The 21993-nt window shown below is 41.1% G+C and overlaps 1 protein-coding gene and 1 long non-coding RNA gene across 4 annotated transcripts in view; one reads left to right on the top strand and one right to left on the bottom strand.

Moving 5' to 3' along the window:
• Positions 1-21993, top strand: part of PLCB1 (phospholipase C beta 1) — a 426994-nt gene that overhangs the window by 132530 nt on the left and 272471 nt on the right. The window lies entirely within an intron of this gene.
• Positions 225-21601, bottom strand: LOC148686163 (uncharacterized). The gene is made up of 4 exons (XR_015948849.1): positions 21368-21601; positions 14994-15132; positions 6733-6792; positions 225-439 (listed from the first exon to the last, which is right to left on the bottom strand). It is a non-coding gene; the product is annotated as an uncharacterized LOC148686163 (long non-coding RNA).

The raw sequence follows: 21993 nt of genomic DNA on the forward strand, positions 1-21993 counted from the left end.
AGCCAAGTAACATAGGTTTGCAGCCCCTTTTTGGTGAACAGTGAACCAAACGTTGTGAAGTATTGGCAGGTGTTAGCTAAACACTTGAATGCCATTAAACCTGCTGCACAACTGGACTGCTAATGGCTTAAGTTCTACAATGTACACAATACCACAAACCTTAAGTGTGACAATAGAGTGGGATTCTCTTGGGCAAGCTGATCAAACAAGGAAGCAGAGCAAAGTAGTTTACTGGACACACATTTATGACCTGAATGTTAACAAAACAGAGAACATCTCTTCAAACTAGGACTGTATAGGTCCCTAGATTGTGGGCAGGGGTGGGTAATCATCAGCTTGCCATGCTTGAAACACTTGGCATTCATTTTCAAGAGACCTCGGGCATTGAAAATCCACAGTTTCCCTGCCTTTGTGGTCTTCCTCTTATCCTGTGAGTTTTCTGTGGGAAAGAAAACTGAAAGTGAGCTACGAAGTAAATATCACATGTAGTTAGCAATGTTAGCTTCCATCTGATGGCCTATTGATGTCCAGAATTCCTGCAACATTTGTTTTTTGGCTACTGACATCAATTAGTTAAACTTGGTTAGACAGATTGGACAGATCTTATTGAATCTCTCTCTCTCTCTCTCTCTCTCTCTCTCTCTCTCTCTCTCTCTCTCTCTCTCTCTCTCTCTCTCTCTCTCGTAATGCCTATAATCCCTTTTTGGATTTGAAGATGTGTGCTTACTATGAGAAGCATCCTAATAGCATTAACAAGGGGAAAACGTCCCAGCTCCCAGGTCTCAATTTGATTATCATGCAAGACACAACTTGAAATGTACATTACATTCATGAATACTGAAAGACTTCACTTGGGGAGATATTTCATTCAGGAGCAAACTGATCAAAACTTGAGGGTAGAAGCAGGCATAATTTATTTTGCAGTCTGCCTCTGAATTTTCTGATGAAAATGAGAAGTTTGGTTGGAGTTCCTTAGATGATGTACACCCTGAAGTAAAAAGAAAAAGAAAGAAGAAGAACTTGGTCCTTTAAAGTTTTTTTTAAAAAGTTTGCTAATGACATGGGAGTTTGATGTTCAGCTGTTGTAAGTTTGAGGACAGCCACTTCATGCTTTGATTGCAGTTCGAAAACTGAAAGGAGAAAGCTTCATATATTTTCTGAATCGGCTGTTATCAAACAACAAGGCAATGCCAGAACTGAGCTGCTGGTTTCAGACTTGTTGATATGAATGTATAAGCTGGCCCATGTTTCGAAAAACGAAAATCTAATTTGAGATTATAGGCATCACTGCTCGTACATTGGCAGGAGAAAATTCATTGCCTGCTCTCATGCTTTGCCTTCCTACATTCAATCTACCCCACCAAGTTAGTTCCAAATTGAGTAGGATGCTTCCTCCTGCTGAATATTGACTTGGGACTCTAGTAAGTAAGACCATGCATTTCCTCCTCCTTTCTCAAAGACAAAGCTCAGTTGCCTGAAGAGACTAACTCTGTGTCCTACTCATTGCTTGACTCTGAGGTCATGGTGATGTGCTGGGAAGTGGTAGCAATGTTAAATCCCCTTCATCTCCCAGGTGTTCCAGTTAATAATGTTGATATGCAGGTGAGGTTTTAGGTGGTTTGCCAGAGGTCTGGACAAACATGGCCTACTCCCAGCTCCCACCGACCCGTTGTACTTTGAGAAAAATTGAATTTTGGGTCCCACCCAAGTTCTTTCCCCTCTCGCTCCACAAACCATCATATTATATTCTTGAATGCAAATGAAATGATTCCTTGAAATTGCACTGTTAAGCTAGTATGGTACAATAGAAGACAAGATGATTACTGCTGTCCAATCTACCAGTTCTGGCCTTATTTAAAGGATTAAAATAGTGAGGCAGCTAGAGATGCAGTGTGTTTCATGCCTGGGTGACAAAATATTAAGAAGTTTTCATATTAAAATGAAGGTGATGTGAGATAAATCACAGAGGCTTCCTACCCAGTGATTTAACTGGGAGAAGGGGAAAGTGCTCGTCTTACTGTAGAAACAAATATGTATTTGTCAAGGCACAGGCTAAGAGGCTGATATCTTTTGAGAACACAGGGAAGGAACAAATAAGTCAAAGGACAGCAAAGTTGCATTCAGAGAAATAACCTAATCAAGTTTGGAGCAAGCTTGTTTTCTCCTGCTCTGGAGGTTAGGACATGAACCAATGGCTTCAAGTTAGAGGAAAAAAGATTCCGACTAAATGTACGGAAAAAGCTGTAAGAGCTGTTTGACAGGGGAATAGACTTCCTTGGGAGGCTGTGGTTTTTAAGCAGAGGTTGGATGGCCACCTGTCATGGATGATCTAGTTGAGATTCCTATAATGCGGGGGTTGGACTAGATGATCCTTGGGGGTAACTTCCAACTCTTTGATTCTACGAAGGTGAAGCCAAGTTACTTTCGTTAGGCATGTGACTGAATCAAAGGTAGCTCAGTGGTAAAGCACATGCTTAGCATGCAGAAGGATTCAAGATCAATTCCTGGCACCTCCAGATAGCAAAGGTATTGGAGAGGGCTGGGAAAGGTCTCCGGCTAAGAGTTCAGATAGTCATTGTTTAGTCAGAGCAGGCAGTGCTGGGCAAGATGAACAAATGGCTTTGGCTCAGTAAAAGGCAGACTGATAAGTTCATATGTTCCCCTGGGAGCGCTTTGAATAAAGCACTGAGCTCATTTCATGAAGGCAGGACAGCACGGTACAAACCCCAGCACCACTGTCTAGGGAGTGATTTAGAGAAGGTGGAAATATATGCTAAGCTATTCAAAAAGGATTCTTAAAAAAATAAAGGAATGTGCTGAAGCATGGCATGGATGCTGTTCTTTTGGTTTGTGCATTTAACCCCCCATGGATTACACATGTATGGTAAGGTAAGTATTGCAATCAGACTTGGACTTTCTGCTGCTAGAAGAATGGATTTCGAGAAGTTTCAAGGGAGTTAAATGGGCATCCAGTGATGTGTTACATTTTAGCGCACAGCAGTTAGGGAAAGGAACCTGCCAGCTTGTTTGAACTATAGTTTTTCTGTTCCGTCAAGCTACAAATGCCCAAATTGGGAGAGGATAAAAGTCTCAGTGGCATATTTTCTCCTAGTGACTGAAAAGCTACAAGGAGTTATTTCTCTGACAGGAGAAAAAAGCCGGTGAGGGAACAGCAGCAGTGATCGACACGGTAATAGTAGCAAAAGTGATTTGTTTAATCCTATGGAGAGCAGAAATAACTTTGTATGGCATAAGGCCCTGAAATTGCAAATGCAACGGGGGAAAATGTTTTGGGATCTTCAGCCTTTCTCTGTCGTTACCATGTGTTCTTGTGTACCTGTGGCACACATACCTGCCCCATGTATTTTTTAACCCATAGCCATGGTGTGCCATAGCAATTCTAAGGGGAATTAGCAATGGGAATATAAGGCAGCATTTAAAGTAACCAAATAAGTCTATCTTTGTAAATAATTACAAAGATAGAGTCCTTAGACAGCATTCAGACCGGACTGGGAATTAGTGGGTTTAATCTAAAGAAAGCAGGGGATCGGAGAGGACTGGGTAGGAAGGAACTATTTGTGATATTGGAATGCTGCAGAGGATGGAGATGAGATGAAATAAGGAAATGGGAGGACGATGGATGCCAGATAAACTTGCAGAAGGGCAAATGGGGTTAGAGAAGAGAGTCCAAACATAACTAACACTTTGTCTGAAGCAGGGTGGGCAATTTGCTTGGAGAGTTGGTGAGAAAGAAAAGGAAACACAAAGGAAAGAGAGATGGAAAAGAAACCAGAGTGCAAGCATTATTTATTCCAAGGCATGGGTTGGGGTAGAAAGGGGTTAAGCATACTTTACATCTTTGAGGTTTCAAACCAGAGGGTAAACTGAGGAACTGCTTTGCTGCAGTAAGTGTGCAAGGAAAGTCCTGGGGGCATCCATCATTCTCTCTCTCTCTCTCTCTCTCTCTCTCTCTCTCTCTCTCTCTCTCTCTCTCTCTCTTAAAAAAAAACTAGTTAAAAAGGGTAAAAGTAAAACAAGCACTGAAGTATATAATTGGTGCAGGTTCAGATGCTTTAACAAGACGATGCTTTGAGCAATAGGATAGTACAAGCAGTCACTTATGCGGGCGGATGTATGGCTCCTCATTCTGCATCAAAAATGGCTGGAGATGCATTTTTTTCTGTAAGGACAGTTTGTTCTTGATCTGTTGCTGAATACTTATGCTGAGGTTTGGCATACAGTACTTTACCAAGACAACAGGGCCCTTGGAGAGTGCTCAGAGGCAGTAAGAGATTTCACATGTGCTGTGCATGAGAAGCTGCATCAGGAACCTCTGCTTTTCTTAGTTTTCAACAGCAGCCCTGTCCTGGATGCAAAACAAGAGCCCCATTTCACAGGCAAAAGCTTGTCTTTCCAATGGAAACTGCTTAATAAGGTTTTTGTTTTGGGTGAGGAGGAAAAATGGAAGCCTTCAGCCAAGGAAATTACCTTCCAAATGTCTTGTTTGTGTAACTTAAGAACCAATTGTAAAATCCTTACGGCGCTCCAGTTTTCTTTCCTGTTCTAACAGCTGAGGAAAGGATGTGGTATCTCCCCCCCCCCCACTCTTCATTTCCGTACAGTGACAGCTTCTGGGCACTAGGCTTGCATGCTCAATAGTCCTTCTGTGATGCTTGGTGTCCTGAAGCCAAAAATACTACCTGTGCTATCAAGACTGTCTTGCTGTGTTAATATCAGGATGATGTATAATATATATATTTTGAAACTAACTCTCTACTTTTCATAGAGAAAAGTGCAGTGTTCAATGACAGCATTGTTGCTCAGTGGTGCCTAGGCTGATCCGTATAAATAGCACCTAGGAACCTGTTTTACTCAAGCCTAAAATGTGGCCTCTTACGCAGTCTGTCTGGGAGCAGGCAGATCTTGTTGGGCTCATTGCCAGGTTGTGTTTGTAGGCAACTGCCATGTAGTCTGAGTGATGAGAGGGGTGAACTTTGGTGGCAGGAGGTGAATGGACTAAGTTGTGGGAAGGGGAAGCCAATGAAGGGAAGGGAAGACGGGCTGCCTTTTTGCAGTGTTGTGCATAGCAAGGGAACATGATGTTACAGTGAACTGGATGTGGGGTGCAAAGGAGATGTAGGAGTCCTAAAGCCAAGGTTTGAGGCCAGGTGAACAGAGTTGATGGTGTTGTCAGTGGATAGTGAAACTAAGGAGAGATGTTACAGGTAGGTAGCCGTGTTGGTCTGAGTCGAAGCAAAATAAAAAAAATCCTTCAGTAGCACCTTAAAGACCATGAGGAAGGATGGGGAGCAATGAAACATGCAAATTGAAAATTAGACAGTTACAAGATTGGATGGAAGGGAAAGGTCTGAGACCCAAAGATAGTGCTGGTTGTTTTTGGTGAAAATTTTCAACAGCATGTTTGTATTTCTATCTTACTCTTCCATGTAAATTACCAAAGGAAACCAAACAAGTGTGCAGAAGCTAAACACAGAACCCTGAAATGCACTCAGTATAAACAGCATAGACTAACAAATGAACTTCTGAAGCCAGAAATAATAAAGCCAAAGTTCTATGAAACTAGTGAGGGAAAGAGTTCAAAGTTCTTGCTTTCTTGGCATAGCCTTCTCTATGAAGAGGAAGATTTGTTGCTCACGTAGCATGAGCAAGGTTTGAGGAAGTCACTTAGGGATGACATATGGAGAGTGAACAAAGGGCAATCTTAGGTTTTGAAGGAATCTTGGGGAAGTGTAAGGTTAAATGGGGTTTATAAAACATGGGTATGCAAGTGAAAGAATGTATATATTGGGTCAGTCATTTTGTGTTACGTGCCAGCTGTGGGCTTCGCCACACATGATGAACTAGATAGATTGGCTGTACCTGGAATGATGGTCACAGAGCTTAAAATATAAAAGAGGTGGGAGAAAACTAAAGGAAGACTCTGCTAGTAACTCTAGGAAAGGGAATTTAAGGGAAGGTGAAAAAGAGCTGTTTTAAAAAAAAGATACGGAGGTGCCATAGCTAAGTGATTAAGCAACTGCTTTGCATGCAGATGAACCAAGCCAATTTCTGTCTCCAGCTTCTGAAACTGAAGTCATTTCTGCTAGGTGAGTATAGAAAGGTTTCTGTCTGAGACCTTGGAGAGTGCATGCCAGTGAGAGTAATAGACAGTGCTGAACTACATGATCTGCCCCAGCATAAACTAGTTTTATATGTTTTAAAATGGACAGTATAATGTTCCAACGTTTACTTTCTTAATGGCTTCTCACTTGTGGTGGTAAACACTGAACTCCATGTTCCAGAAATGTTTTGCTTTTCTTACAAACTCAATAAAAAGCAGAGATGCTCCCAGTGTTCAAAGTGAGGCGGTTTCCAAGGACTCATTGCTACTTTGCAAAGTTGCTGCCTGATCTTATTCATATGCTTAACTTTCCCAAAAGAAATATTGGGTCTTGAGCATGCTGAACTTAGGCTGCATTGGGCTATTTAAGAATATTCAGTGAAGCAAATAAAACAATGTGAATATGCCCCCCCCCGCCCCCTCCTCCAGCCAGAACTCATCTTTCATTGTCAGTGTATTTGCCATTTGCTATTCACATTTAAAGAAGCGAGATTCAGTGTTCTCATTTGTCTTTCTAATAAAGTAATGATCTTCGCTTAATACAAAAAGCCCACATAGACAATAACTTACGAAAATGAGTATTGTGCATTTTGTGCTTAAAATAACCTCACCTTCATTTCCTTCCTTTATACTGAACAATGGACTTCTGCATTCCTTACTTTGAGTAAATTCTGAAAAGTAAAGAAAGTCATTGACGTTGTTGAGTATACTGTATTAAAATGTATTGTTGTCGGAGGTAGGGAACACATCACTATGATAATGGAGAGAAGGCTGTCTAGTTTTTACCCATTGATGTCCTGGCTCCCCAACTCGGAAATCAAAAGGTTACCAGGTCTGGAAGTTTTGAAAGTTTCAGTAATGAAGTTAGTACAGTGTGGGCTACAGGTTACAAGCAGGTGAATAATGGCAGAGGAATAGGACGCATGGCTAGGTTTAGCTAAGATGTTGATCTAGCAATTGGCACATGATCTTCTCACACCAGTGCTGTCACCTCTGGTCCATTGGAGATAGAGGCAGAGCTGACAGAAGAAGAAGAAGAAGAAGAAGAAGAAGAAGAAGAAGAAGAAGAAGAAGAAGAAGAAGAAGAAGAAGAAGAAGAAGAAGAAGAAGAAGAGTTTGGATTTGATATGCCACTTTATCACTGCCCCAAGGAGTCTCAAAGCAGCTAACAATCTCCTTTCCCTCCCCCCCCCCACAACAAATACTCTTTGAGGTGAGTGAGGCTGAGAGACTTCAGAGAAGTGTGACTAGCCCAAGGTCACCCAGCAGCTGCATGTGGAGGAGCAGGGACGCGAACCCGGTTCACCAGATTACAAGTCTACTGCTCTTAACCACTATACCACACTGGCTCACCATTGGATTTGTCCCCAGATGCCTGTCCTGAAGGGGAAAGCTCTTCACTGACAGATGATGTCACCTCCGCAGATGATGATGTATCACTTGGGGTGCCAAATATCACAGTCTAGGGAGAGGCACTGATTGTTCAACAACTCTGGGAGTTGTAGCTCTGTGAGGGGAATGGGGATCTCTGAGAAACTCTCAACACTCTTAACAAACTACAGTTCCCAAGATACAGTACCTTGGGGGGGGGAACCATGGCTGTTTAAAAGTGTATGATATTTCTTCAAATGTATAATGCAGATGGGAGCTTACAGTTTAGAGTGGTATGACAGGCGGGAAGGGGGGGGGAGATGATAATCAGTGTGTGTCATTTGAAGGAGTGGCTGACAATCTTTCAGTTGAGCTCTTGTGCGACTGCTGTTCAGCAGCTGAGAAACCAAGTAAGCAGAGTCTTACTGAAAGAGAAAAGTGCAGTGCCGTGTAGTCAAAGGAAAACATGAACCCATTACCTGTCAAATGACATATGGTGCTTTTGCTTGATCCATTCAAGCAGAAGCTAAGTTTCCTCAGGAACTGCTCTGTAATCCAATTTTCAGTTGGTGCTCATGAAGCGGACCATTAGGGCACTAATGCTGAGGAAATTATTGCCAGTTGTTCATTGTAGGGTTCTCACCTGATTGAGAACAAGTCATAGCAGATACCCTCAAAGAAGAGGTATTACATCCCGTGATTGTGTGTGAAAAGCATGAATGCCTCTTCTAAGATGGTGTCTGCCACTTGTGATTTTTGTAAGTACGTGCATTTAAAAACTCCAGTTTTTTTAAAAAAATGTTTTAATGTTTTTTTAACAACTAGTTAAAAGGCTTTTAATCAGTTAATCTAACATTAGTCGTCTAGACATCACAGCCTCAGTTATTCTAGGCTTCTCAGTTTGTCCTGTGTACTAGTAGTGCTTCATTGTTTGGAATGGCTCCTTTGTGATGCAAATACTCAACTTGTTTAATATTTTAATGCTTTGCTTAGAAACAAGAGAATGCTTAACTTGATTATTCCTCATGGCTGCTGGCCCGATCTACCATTAAAACTGTACTTACAGCACAGGGGATATGTAATTTCCGGTAAATGCTTGGGCCTAATTCTGTTGTAATTGTAGTTTGAAGATCTTGTCTTAGCCTGTGAAAAATTGGGATCTCGTTTGCAGTTCAGCTGCTGCTGGATGAAATAACCATGGAAAGGGACAGCACAGATGTAAATATTTGCTGAACTGTGGACACGGCTGAATGCCAGAGACCCACTGCTTGATACTGGATTCTTCCCTGCACCTGAGAATCAGTCTTGTCTGGGATAGATCATTTTGGCCTGCAGATAAGTGGGAATATGATTGTCATGAATTAATCTGATGTCAAGCTGCCCTGTATTTAGTTTTAAAGGGGTTTTCAGGTGGCATTTCTGCTTCTACCGGTAAGGTAAAACAAATACAGCTTGGCTATAATTGGATGTGCTCTTGCTGAAGTTGGAGGTTTAAAGACATTGGCAGCTGTTGAAGGGAAGTTATCAACAGAGTCCTTTCCCCCCCTTTGGCGTGGCAATGTTTACAGTGTCTTATTGCCAGTTAAGAGTTTGTTGAAAGCTGCTGTTTCACAACAACACACAAATGCGGTAAATGCTGGAGACACACACTACTTTGAACAATTGCCTATTGTAGTCAAATTTCCTGTTTGTAGTGAGAATTGGAGATGTTGGCTAATGGCTCCATTCTGCTAACTGGCCTCAGGCACATCGGAGTGGCTGGTTGTTAAGATTGCCATTGCAGGGCCAAGGGTTATGTTACAGCAATCACAAAAGTGCCTTTTAAATGCTTCTTGGGAGTCTGTGAAGGAGCCAGGGTCTGAGCTAGATGTAGTGGCTCAAATAATTTCATTTCCTGCATCAATTGACTGAGACTGAGCAGGAAAAAAGAAGTTAAGTTAAATTATAAGGAGAATTGTTTTTTAAATTGTGTCCCCCCCCTCTTTTCTGGTTTTATGGCTGTTAACTGTTTTGTTTTATAATTGTATGTTTTATTGTTGTAAGAGATCTAAATAAATAAATTCATAGAATGGTAGTGCATATGATAAGACTTGGCCAGCACAGAAACAATAAGTGTTCCCTCAGCCTCCCCTCCCTCCCTCTCCTCTCCTCTCCTCTCCTCTCCTCTCCTTGGGAGTCCTCTGGACAAGCTGCTGCTGTTGCCCCATCTCTGGGCTGACCCCCACCGCCTCAAAGAGAGGTGCCTCACAGAGGCAGCATTCACCTGTGGAGCTTATAGCCAGGGCTGCTGCAATAAACAGCTGTGCAAGACTTTGGAAGGCAGAGACATGAAAGGGCATCAGAGGAGGGAGGGAAAGGAAGGGAGGGAGGGAGGGACGGACAGTGTTGCCCGTGGCACCCCTGACCATCATTCAAGGCACCCCAGGGTGCCACGGCACACTGGTTGAAAGGTAAAGGTAAAGGACCCCTGACCATTAGGTCCAGTCGTGACCGACTCTGGAGTTGCGGCGCTCATCTCGCATTATTGGCCGAGGGAGCCAGCGTACAGCTTCCAGGTCATGTGGCCAGCATGACAAAGCCGCTTCTGGCAAACCAGAGCAGCACATGGAAATGCCGTTTACCTTCCTGCTTGGAGCGGTACCTATTTATCTACTTGCACTTTGACGTGCTTTCGAACTGCTAGGTTGGCAGGAGCTGGGACCGAGCAACAGGAGCTCACCCCGTCGCAGGGATTCGAACTGCCGACCTTCTGATCAGCAAGCCCTAGGCTCTGTGGTTTAACCCACAGCGCCACCTGCGTCCCAGTGCATTCAAGGCACCCCAGGGTACCACGGCACACTGGTTGAAAACCACTGCCCTAATGAGTTAGATAACACTTCTTTCTTAGCAGTGGAATATTCTACTAAAAGAATAATTACTCATGCAGTGTTAGCAAGAACAGCTTATCATTACCATCACTGTTAAACTGTAAGTTCTTCCTAAAAGAAGCTACCGGTACTATAAATGAGGGGGAAATAGAACCATTACCTTGCCTGCTGACAGGAATGTGTCTCATCACAAGAATGTAAGTAAAAGTAAATGATTTGCACTTGTGGAAAAGCCAAAATTATTCTCTGCAGAGGAACTACATTCTCATGTTCAAACGGTAAAATTTTTATGTAATGTTTTCTTCTTCACTTAATGAAGACTTCTCTGCATGGAGACAGCGGCAATAAATACATTTTAAAAAATTGAATTATCCTGCTCATGAAGGCCACGTTGTCTAGAATGAACTAAAACAGGCAGGCCTTAAGCAGATTATTAAGATAGCACAAAGGAAAAAGAAATCTGTCTTTAAAAGTTCATCCAACAACTCTGGATAGCAGGATCCTATTAATAGCACCATCCCATGCATGTTTAGTCAGAAATAAACCTCACTGTGTTCACTGTGTGGGCTGTGTTCAGAAAGTGGTGGGGGGGGAGTGGCCACCAAGACCACATAACACCGGTCCTAAGAGACCTACATTGGCTCCCAGTACGTTTCCGAGCACAATTCAAAGTGTTGGTGCTGACCTTTAAAGCCCTAAATGGCCTTGGTCCTGTATACCTGAAGGAGCGTCTCCACCCCCATTGTTTAGCCCGGACACTGAGATCCAGCGCTGAGGGCCTTCTGGCGGTTCCCTCACTGCGAGAAGCAAAGCTACAGGGAACCAGGCAGAGGGCCTTCTCGGTGGTGGTGCCCGCCCTGTGGAACGCCCTCCCATCGGAGGTCAAGGAGATAAACAACTACCTGACATTTAGAAAACACCTAAAGGCAGCCCTGTTTAGGGAAGTTTTTAATCTGTGATATTTTAATGTATTTTGTTATTTGTTGCAAGCTGCCCAGAGTGGCCAGGGAAACCCAGCCAGATGGGTGGGGTATAAATAATAAATAAAGTAAAGTAATAGGATTGCAACCTCACAGTGCAAATATTTCCATCTCTAATAACTCCAGAATATACTGGTCTATGACCGTAATAAAGATTTGGATTTGGAATAACTCCAAGCCAACAGAACCCTTGATTGGTAGACAGCTAATAATACAACAATAAATTCTACTGTGTGTAGTCATATTAGCAGAGCTAGGGATAACTTGGTGGGGAGTTTTATCAATCCAGGCCAAATTCCACAGGGTTACCTAGAGTTTAGATTACTTTGGTGCCAGGTCTTCTTAAAAACAGAACCCCATCTCACAACTGCGGTCTTCTGAAAGGTGAGCTAGTGCAGTTTAGTGGCTGAGCTACAAGTCCACTTATTGGTGCAGCTTGGGATTTCATGGCCTCCATGATGGAAGGAGCTTGTTTTAAAACAATATCTTAGATCATAGAATTCTGCTTGGTGATTTGGATTTTATGTATTGGATAGGTGGAAGGTAAGCTGTAATTGGAAAAGCCTGTACTCAGACTCTTTTAATGGACTTCCTCACCGGGTTTGGGCTATGTGCTGTCCTTGATCGCTGCAGGAGTAAAGACCCCATTAAATTGATCTGGGAGACGTATGGACCCTGATGGCTTCTGACTCCTTCTAGGGGATTTGTTTCACGGATGTGAGTGGCATTCATGCTGTGGCTCTGGCCACTCTGGAATGTTGAGATGGCCTAAGCACCAGACTGAAGCAGGGTTTCCCAAACTTGGGTTTCCAGCTGGACTACGATTCCCATCATCCCTGAACACTGATCATGCTAGTTAGGAATGATGGGAGTTGTAGTCCAAAGCAGCTGGAAACCCAGGTTTGGGAAACCCTGGTCTTAAAGACTCCAAGACACCCATGTCCTCTCAGTAGGATCCACACCATTCCTTGATTTACTAAGGAGTTGAGGAGCATGAAACAGCTGTGTTGACAGCTGGAGCACAAGTGCTAAAAGACTCATGATGAAGATTTGGAATTATCTGAGGATCATTCCTTACTTTATTCCTGGAACCCATACACCCAATCAGCACTGTAAAGTCAGGGACCTTATGCCTGAGTCTTATCAGCTGCTCTGCTGGCTGTCCTTACATGCTTCTGGGATGAAGACAAGCAACAAAGCACAGAGTTTATTTATTTAAAACCACTTTCACAAAGAACCTAGGGTGGGGCACACTAAAACGGCACTGCAATACACACACACACACACACACACACACACACACACACCACACAACATTTAAAAATATGCAAGCTGGGAAAGTAAATTACAGACCCACATAAAATTAATGCCCCAAATGCCTGGATTTCAGTTCTAAAATTTTGTTATCAACTGAAACTTTGGAAGCTTTAAATATGTTGGCATAGTCTTCAGTATTTATAGGTCATATATAATGTTTTGGCTGTGGAATCAAGCCGTGAGATCAGCCGTTTAGATCTACTCTGGAAGGGCATTGTTAATGTTTAACTTGCAACATGGGGCCACATTGACAACATCTACCAATATGGATGATACTGGGGTGTGTCTTAATGTGCTGGGGCAGGCTTTTTTTTTTTTAAACACCTTGTCCCATATTCATTATTTGAGTGTATGATATGGATAGTTCCTTCACTCTCGCACACATGCACACACTCAGCGATGATACCTTTGTCTATTTTATTGTTACAGTAAAATAGTTACAGTAAAATACTGTACTGTTACAGTAAAATAGTTACTTGGCCTAGTTTTGCTTTCCAAACTCTTTATGTACAGTACTGATGTGAGCAATTAAGCACTACTGTTGTCAGTCAAACTAGAAACACTGTGTGCTTGGCAGATGTTTCAGTATTTATGTGATTTTCTTCAGTACATAATTATAATATATATTTAGGCTCCAATTTCATAGATGAAAATCAAAGGCGGTTTTCAAAGTCATTTGTGTTGGAGTAGTTTCTGTCTTTGCTGCTTTCTCGTACACATTGAGCTTACTGCTTTTCATCCTTGTAAACTTATGTAGACTTTCCCAATAGTTTTGCTTGTTATGCAAGGAAAAGCATGATTGACAGCTGAAACAGCGTTACTCCAAACTAAAGTTGTATCTGCCTGATTTAACTAAAACTTCAGTTTGGAAACCTGTATACATTCCAAAATGAATTATAAGAGGAAAATGCAGAACACTTTTCTCCTGTGTGGTCTGTGTATTCTGATGTTCTATGTATTAATTAAATCACTCTGCCTATATATATATATATATATATATATATATATATATATATACTGAATATAATAATAAAATCTCGATATTATTACGTCAATATAATTTTGTGCACTGTAATTTCATTGATGTGCAAAATGTTTAAATCAAAATGATTGTTAAAGCATTGGCACTATTCTGGAGACCAGATCAGTCTGTTTGGACCCCAAGATCTAGATTTTCCAAAATCTAGAAAGTTGGGTGGAGATCATTCCATGGGCATCCGGAGAGAGGAGCTGTTTCTCCTGTTTGTTTTCAGTTGGACTTGATGCAGCACAGCCTTAGGCTTTGGGAGGAACAAAAAGTTAGTTCTTGTTTGATGCAGTTTAATGGCATGCAAGCAGAGAATTGCGTCAGTAAAACTGCTTACACTAAACATTGCATAATTCAAGGCTTTAAGTATTTAACAATCTGCATGATAAATGGTGCAGCACAGCTCAAAAGCAGCTGAGATGGAAAACCCCTGCTCTGTGCCAAAATGGACAAGATTTGTTGACTGGATTCTTAGTAGAAACATGTCAAAAGTCATGGAAGCCCATGTATGTGTGAGGCATGGACAGTTTCTCCATTGCTATGAATTCAGGCCTGAGCTTCTTCTCCAATGTGCATTTTGATTATAATTATTATAAGGGTCTCCGAGTTTGCTAGGTGTCAGGGTTTTGGAATTGTGTCTCTAGGCAGGTGGGTTAGAATCAAAGGGATAGGCTATTTTCTCATTGGTTCAAAAGGGTTTGCTATTGGGATCAATCTTATCAAAAGAACATTGACAATTTGGGAGTTGCTTCCTCAATCAGTGTCCACTCCTCAACCTCTTGACATCCTCTGCCTCCATCAACCACCTCTAGACTACCATCCCTGTCTGAACAGGTTCCAAACCATGACCTGCCAAGAACTTCCTTGTTCTCAGCCACAGGAGTCCTCACAACATGCGATTGAGGGAGTCTGTCTTGATCAGGTGTAGCAAACCTCCTGCAGCTTTAGTGGCTGTAATACCAACCCTGCTCTTCAGATATGTAACTCAGACCCAGGGCAAGCTAGCAAATTAACAATTTGATTTTGTTTTCTGTTTCATTTTTTAAAGCTGTTTTTCTCTTTTCTGCACAAGGCAGGGATATTGGATCATCTTTTATTTCTTTTTCTGCAGCCTTCGGGGTGACAACATTGTGCATACGAAAGTGTGGTCTTGCTGTGGGTAATTTTTTTTAAAAAAATGTTACTAGTTAGACTAGCATCTCATTTCTATGCACTCTGACTGATAGTTGCCCATACTAATCAGAGGCACTCCTGGCTTCCTTGTATGTTCAGTTAGCTGAAGTGTAGGGAATACAAATTGTGTATCTCACCTCTGGCTGTCCTAAGGACCACAGATAACATGCTAATGGTTAATTGGGAATCTTTCTGTTGTCCATTCCTCCTTCTAGTCAGTGTCCCACAGTGTCCCAGTGGAGAATCACGGCAGCCGATCATTCAGGATATAAACAGCTAGGTGTAACATGAGATGAGATAGATAGAAATTAGCATATTGCATTAGGGATAATTGCAAACTCTAGAGATATGTTGGATGGATGAGCAACCTGCCATATGGCTGTTTTCATGTTTACCCAGTATAACGTAATGCAGAAAAATGGTTTCCTTCCCTGTACTAATTAATGAACTGATCTCGCTTTCCAAAGTACTGTTACAGTATTTTCAAGTGGTCCTATTGCATGTACTCAGTGATTGGGATCCATTGGCCTTTGCACTGTCATGAAGTTGCCTTAATGCAATGCCTCTGCACAGCCCAGATTGTTAAAAATGCTCTCTAGTATAATTGGCCTCACACCAGCTTGGGCTGTCCTAGAATGGCATCATTTTATTTTTGTGTGTGTTGGAAATTGGGGGTTAAAGCCATTATTATTACACAACATCCCACATCACACCATAATATACTACAGAATACAACAATACACAACTATACATTATATACATCATCAATCATTACTTTTATCTATGACTAATTTACAGAACAAAAAGAAGAAAGAAGAAAAAAGAAAAGAAGAGAATTAAGAGAAAATAAAGTTGACTTCCGATTAAACCCATTGTACTATCTTCTCTTCTATGGGTTGCTTTGAACTTTTGGGCTGTTTCCACTTTCATTCTTGCTAATAATCACCTCCATTTCCCCGTGTTTATTCGATGGAATCCCTTGAAAATGGCTCTGCTTCACATTAGAAGGGTGAAAATGTCCCCCAGGCAGCTTAGCCTACAGAGCACAACTCAGAAGAACTCATGACCAAGCTTGGGGAAGCTTCCCAACTCAGTTGAAGTTGAAATCTAGGCAGAGCATTTATACTGCAACATTTATACTAATGTACTATTTTGGCTGGGATGCAAATATTTCCTGTGTGAGAAGAGGGACACTTCCACCTGCACAAGAGAAAGAGGGTGTTTGTCTTCAGTCCTCCTCCCTGTGCTGGATCACATGCTATTCTGAGGATACAGGAACCCTACAGAAGCAGCTTGCAGGGTGTGAGAGATGGCAGTAGCAAGGGGGTGGGAAAGTCCCATTGTCTGGCTCAGAGTTCTTTGGATCCAAGCCAGTATTAAATGCCTAATAATGTGATAGGCGCTGCACAAATTAAATCCAAAATAAAGTCCCTGCCAGTGTTTGTTTGTTTGTTGTTTTGTTCCAATCTAACAAAAACAAGACACAAAAGGGATAGGGAATGGGAAGGGATAATTAAAATAAGTAAAAGTAATTATAAAAGAAAATATTTCTGACTGATTGCCAAAAGTAAATAAGTTTTCAGAAGATAGCTTTGATTGTGGTAGCAGTTTTTCTCATGTAACCCAATGTGGTGAGCAAAGGTGTTTTGTTTTGTTTTTAATATAGAGATGCTGATTTGAAATGTATTATTAACAAGAAAAGTGGTGTGGATGATACAGGAAATAATTCATGCTGGAAAGCTTTTGTCTCAGCAGCTGACTTTCTTACGGAATCTTAAAGTGCTTGTTACCATTTTCTGAAACCTAAATACAGTACATTCTTAAATTAATTAGTCATTTCCCATGGCAAAGATCTTTACCTCATTGCTTTATCCAAGGTGTCATTGTTCATTGTTTTTTAGCATCACTTTCATAATAATATTTGGATGAGCTTAGAAATTTCATATTGCCTATCCTTTTGGTATATTTTGAAATTTATGGGTGATTAATATTTTTGCGTCAACCAACAATGGGCTTTCAGTACTTCTAAGAGCATAACTTTTCAGTGCATAAATTTACTTTGGCTGAGTTGCAATTTCTCCTTTATAGCCTGAATTTCCAATAACCAAGTAAATGAACAATGAACTTCTACCTTCAGGCAGACTGCTGATTATCCATACTAGAAATTCTGGCATGTCCTTGGGAGTTGTGGATAAGAAAAACTTAATCTTGGACTTAACTTTTGCACCTTCAGATTGTAGAAGAACTGAATTTCAGCTGAATTTCTGAGAGCTTAATAACTAAAGCAATTGTAAAAGGTTTACAAGGAATCATATGTATTATAACTGCCTTAATAGTTGTTGAAATAAAACATGCTAATCCTCTAGTTGCCCTACCTCCTTAGTAGAGGGAATGGCTGCCAAAAACTGGCCCTTATAGCCATTAAGCACTCTGAATCTCACAGTGCTCTCTTCTGAGCATGCTTGGTCCAGTCTTCTGTAGATTTGGCAATGATGCGTAGGTTTCCTGATCCCACCCCCTGCCAACATGGGAGTTGATGGGCTTGCAAGCAGGAAGAGCAGCTGTCCAGTTTGGAGGAAAACTTGCACTGGAGTAAGGGTTCAGGATATGAGAGCTGCTGTGGTCAGAGTTATAGACCAGGACTAGGGACATCCAGGTTCAAATTCCCACTCATCTATGAAACTCATTGTTCCTCACTTCAAAAACGTTATTGTAGAGTTGGAAAAGGTTCAGAAAATGGCAGTCTTAATGATCAAGGGGATGGAGCAACTTCTGTATGTGGAAAGGTTGCAACATTGGGGGCTTTGTACTTTAAAGAAAAAGTAAGAGGCAGCAGGGTACAAGTTTTTAAAATTATCCCAGAGATGGAAGAAAGAAACAACCCAGACTAGAGAAGAATGGCAAACCAAGTTGATGGACTATGCCAAAATGGCAAAATTAACCGGGAAGCTCAGAAACCAAGAAGACAAGAAATTTTAAAAAGAATGGGAAACGTTTATAACAAAATTATTGTAAATGGGTCAAATATTAGCAGGATTCTAAACACACTTGTATTGTAACAGAATGTATAGATAACCTAGGGGAAAAAATGGATGAGATCATCTCTCCGTCAGGACTTTTATAATGCACTACCACAGGATACAAAGTGCAAGAATCATTTGAGGAATCAAATTTTCTATTTTGTCTGTTATCAATGTACTCATCTAGTGTTGAAGTGGTTTTGATCAAGTGTGTTCGATCTGTGGAAACCCATTGTGAAAATTCAATGGGGTCGCTTCCCGATACCAAGTTTTCATAACTTCAAAGTCAAATATCCCCAAATTAAAACAAGTATGTACTTTACTTTAAAAAAAAACTTATAATGACCAATATTATGCTAATTTTTATGATGAACAACTTTGTTTCATTAATTTTTTCTGTTATAGCTATGGATTGTAGGAAAGTTGTACCCAGTAGCCATTTTCCCCCCATGATGTCCAAAAAACATATTTTTTTGTTACAAGGAATAAAAACCCCATAAATGTCATTCTTTGTTGAAAAATGCATGTCTTTGCAATAATTTTCAACATCAAAAACTATGAGTTCCATCATGCCCACATGCTGAAAATAGAGGTTGTCTAAACCTAGTTTTTTCCAGCAAAAAAATACATTTATAATTTTTTTAGGCATTTATAAAATATTTTGAGTAGTGGTGTATTCTTTCCTGAAATCCTCATCCTCTTATTGAGCTCTGTGTAAAATTTCAGAGAGATCTGATCATTGGTTATGGAGGGAAGAAAATGTACATGTGTCGAGGGTCTCAAGAGGGACAGACAACGCAGATTTCATGAAACTTTGAAGTGCTATAAAATTAAAACCATTTCTTTCAACCATAAGGGAAGGGTGTACACCAAGTTTCATCCAAATCCAAGATGATGGGTGATGAAACCCTTGTTTTTTGTGTTGATTTGATGTGGAATGACCCCATTACAATTTACAGTGTCAAAGGCCTTATCCAGGTCAATAAACACCATATGCAGGGATTGGTTTTACTCTCTGCATTTTTCTTGAAGCTGTTGAGCAGTGAAAATCATGTCCACTGTTCCCCTAGAAGGTCAAAAACCATTTGGGGATTCAAGAAGAGTAGCCTTGTATATGGATATAGTTAATAAAGAGATGCCTTGATAGTTTCCACATTCCACTCTATTCCGATGGCATGAGTATCATGACGCTGGTAGATTCTTATCTGGCTCAGTCTTCATCTGCCTTCACAGCCATTGTAACATACCACTTGTTATCTTCTGCCTATTCTGCAGTTGAGGACTTCTTGGATTCACTCGCTGGATCATCACCTTGTCGTGGTGAGTGGGTTTGCAAGCTGCTATGATCCTTGTGAGCGAAACCGCAGGGAGTCTCGTACTCCCAGGAGGGTCACCCAAGGCGGTAGGGTCAAGAGGGAGGAGCTAGACAAAGAATGATCCAAGACATCAATAGTTTCAAGATGAGCACAGGATTGGCAAGTGTGTGTGGGGGAGCTGTTTTGTGCATTCAAAATCCCCTCTCCCCAAATGTTTTCCCACCTACAGTTGAAAATATGCAGATTATCTGTGTCTATCTCCTTCTAGGGTAGAAAAAAACAGATTAAGCTGAAAAAACCCAACAGTGGTCAGGGAAGGAGTTGAATATGATTTCTGAAAAATGCCTGAAAATGTGATAGCAAAGAAAGCTGAAAACCTGACTCAGGGGAAAAAACCCCAACAACTCTAATCCATGGTGGGTGGTATATTTCTCATGGGTGACTCACTTTTTTTTCATATTTAGAAAGATAAACATTTTAGAGGAAGCAGATGGTAGTAGAAGTCCAGCATGTTTATGCAGCGTAGATAAGGCATATGATAAAGAAAGAAAAACTCCATGCACACACATGTTTAAAGATCAGATGTGGCCTTTAATCAGATGTATTTCCTTGGTGCCTGATATGAATGGCTTGTGTGAAAACGATAGTGGATGGGAAATGAAAAATAAAATAAAAAATAAAAATGCAAGTGAGAAAATGCCAGTTTAATCACTGCAAAACAGATAATCAGAGGGTGTGCCCAGATGACAGCAAAGATGCCATTTCCTCTAGATATGGATGGTGGTTCTTGCCAGAATGGGATGAGTATTTGGTGGTTGTTTTTTTTTAAAGTTTCCCTACTGACTGCAAGTATGACTTTAATTTCTCTAGACTCTTGTCTGCCGTAACTGAAAACTCTAGAGGGTGGTGGAAACAAAACAGGAAAAGGTTTAGATTTCCTCCTTGCTTTTGAATTGCATGCCAGCATGGTATTCGGTGAAATACAATGGTGCACTATGCAGGAATGGTTGACTGCTACTGTTTGGAGATATAAAACAAGGGGTGTATTTAATGGCTGTAATCCTAGAAAAGCATTTCTCCCCTGAACACTGTTAAAAAGGTATTACACAGAGAAGTGGCATGCTGTATGAGTCTGCGTGTGTGTGATCTTTCTCTCCCTCAGTTTTTTTTTTTAAATCAAGGTGGTGGTGAGAGACTTTGGGAAAGCCTTCATGAACAGCAGTCTTAACCCCTTTCTTCTGCTAATGGCAGATAATTATACTTTTCAAAGAGTTAGCTGATTTCTTTCCAGGGGTGGGGGCAGAAAAATACCTATTGTGTAGCTTAAGTGCCTGATGTGCTTGGAACCAATTCAGTAGGTGGCATTGTTTGGAAAGCTGGGGGGAAGCTAAAGGTGGCAGGCTAATTGCTACATTGGGGTGAGCCGCTGGAGACAAGGCGATCAGATTCACAGAACTTTTTCAGCTTGCCCTGAGTTTTGTTACGGGCCCAAGGAAACAAAGATGATTTAGATGGTTTGGCAAGCTTGAAGAGGAAAATCAATTGTGTTTCAAGGGCATTAGTATTGAACAGAAACGTCAAAGCCTTTCTGTATCTTTGCTCCCCCCTCTTTTTTTTTTTAGAAAAAAAAGCTTTTTGTTGGTTTTAAGAACAACCTTTTCTCTCCGCCCTGCGAGTCTGGTGGATGGAAAGGAAAGGACACTGATGGCCCCATTAATATGAAACCTATATCAGTTTAAAAATGTGTGCTGTATTACAGAACTCTGTACATTGAAAATACATATCTGAACTTAGTAGTTTTAACACATTATCATAAAAAGCTTCCTTAAACCAAGATTAAAGCATTTTGTGCCTCACTAAGTATAATTAAAAGCATGTCGTTCTTAATTGAGGGGATCAGGTTTTCTCAAATAATGCACTCAGTCTTTGGAAATAACACACACAAAGGTTTTATACAGAACATGGATGCATTGTAGGCTCTGGATTACTCCATTCATCTCTGGGATGCTAGGAAATGGCAGCTTTGCCCCTTTTGCAGAGGTGAAAGGGTTGGAAAACATCTTCCATTTGGGCTTACGTCTAATTAAGGGGGGAAAGTCACATGGGTTTGTAATAATAATAATAATAATAATAATAATAATAATAATAATAATAATAATAATAATAATACTATACCTGGGGAGAGAAGCTTCTTATGAAACCCATTTGGCCTGGTTTACCAGCGGCGGGCTTGCTCTGAGTGGCACCTTTTCTCTCTCTCTCTCTGCTTTCCACTCTTCCTGAGGAAATGGTAGCTGTTCCTTCCAGTCTCCCTCTTTTCAGTCTTTGATTGCTGATACAACTACGGTACCTTCCACTACCTGGTCTCTTCCTCTTCCTCTCTCCTGTCTAATCTGTCCTCCAGGCACATGCTGAAATCTGAAACCTCTCTCTCCCCGGGCTGGCATGCCAAGGGCCTGCTATTCTTCTGCCTGCTTGCAGCCTGCCAGCTTGTCAAACTATGACAAACCTGGGCTGGATCTGTAAGCTGTCACCCTGCTGTATCTGGATAATGGCAACAATCCTGTGTCTACGTCCATAATTTCTGTCTGGTGTCCTTGTTAAGAGTGTTGGACTGGAAAGACCTAAATCCTCCCTTAGACATGAAAAGGAACTGGGTGGCGACCTTAAAGCAACCAGCCTTACGTAAATCTCAGCCCAGTCTATCTCTTGAGTGGTTGTGAGGATAAAAAAAAGCAGAAGCCTCCTTGGAGGAGAGGCAGAATATAAATGTAATGAACAGATTAAGTAAACAAGGTAAA

This window comes from Zootoca vivipara, chromosome 3 (assembly GCF_965207765.1).
Source record: "Zootoca vivipara chromosome 3, rZooViv2.hap1.1, whole genome shotgun sequence".
Taxonomy (NCBI): domain Eukaryota; kingdom Metazoa; phylum Chordata; class Lepidosauria; order Squamata; family Lacertidae; genus Zootoca; species Zootoca vivipara.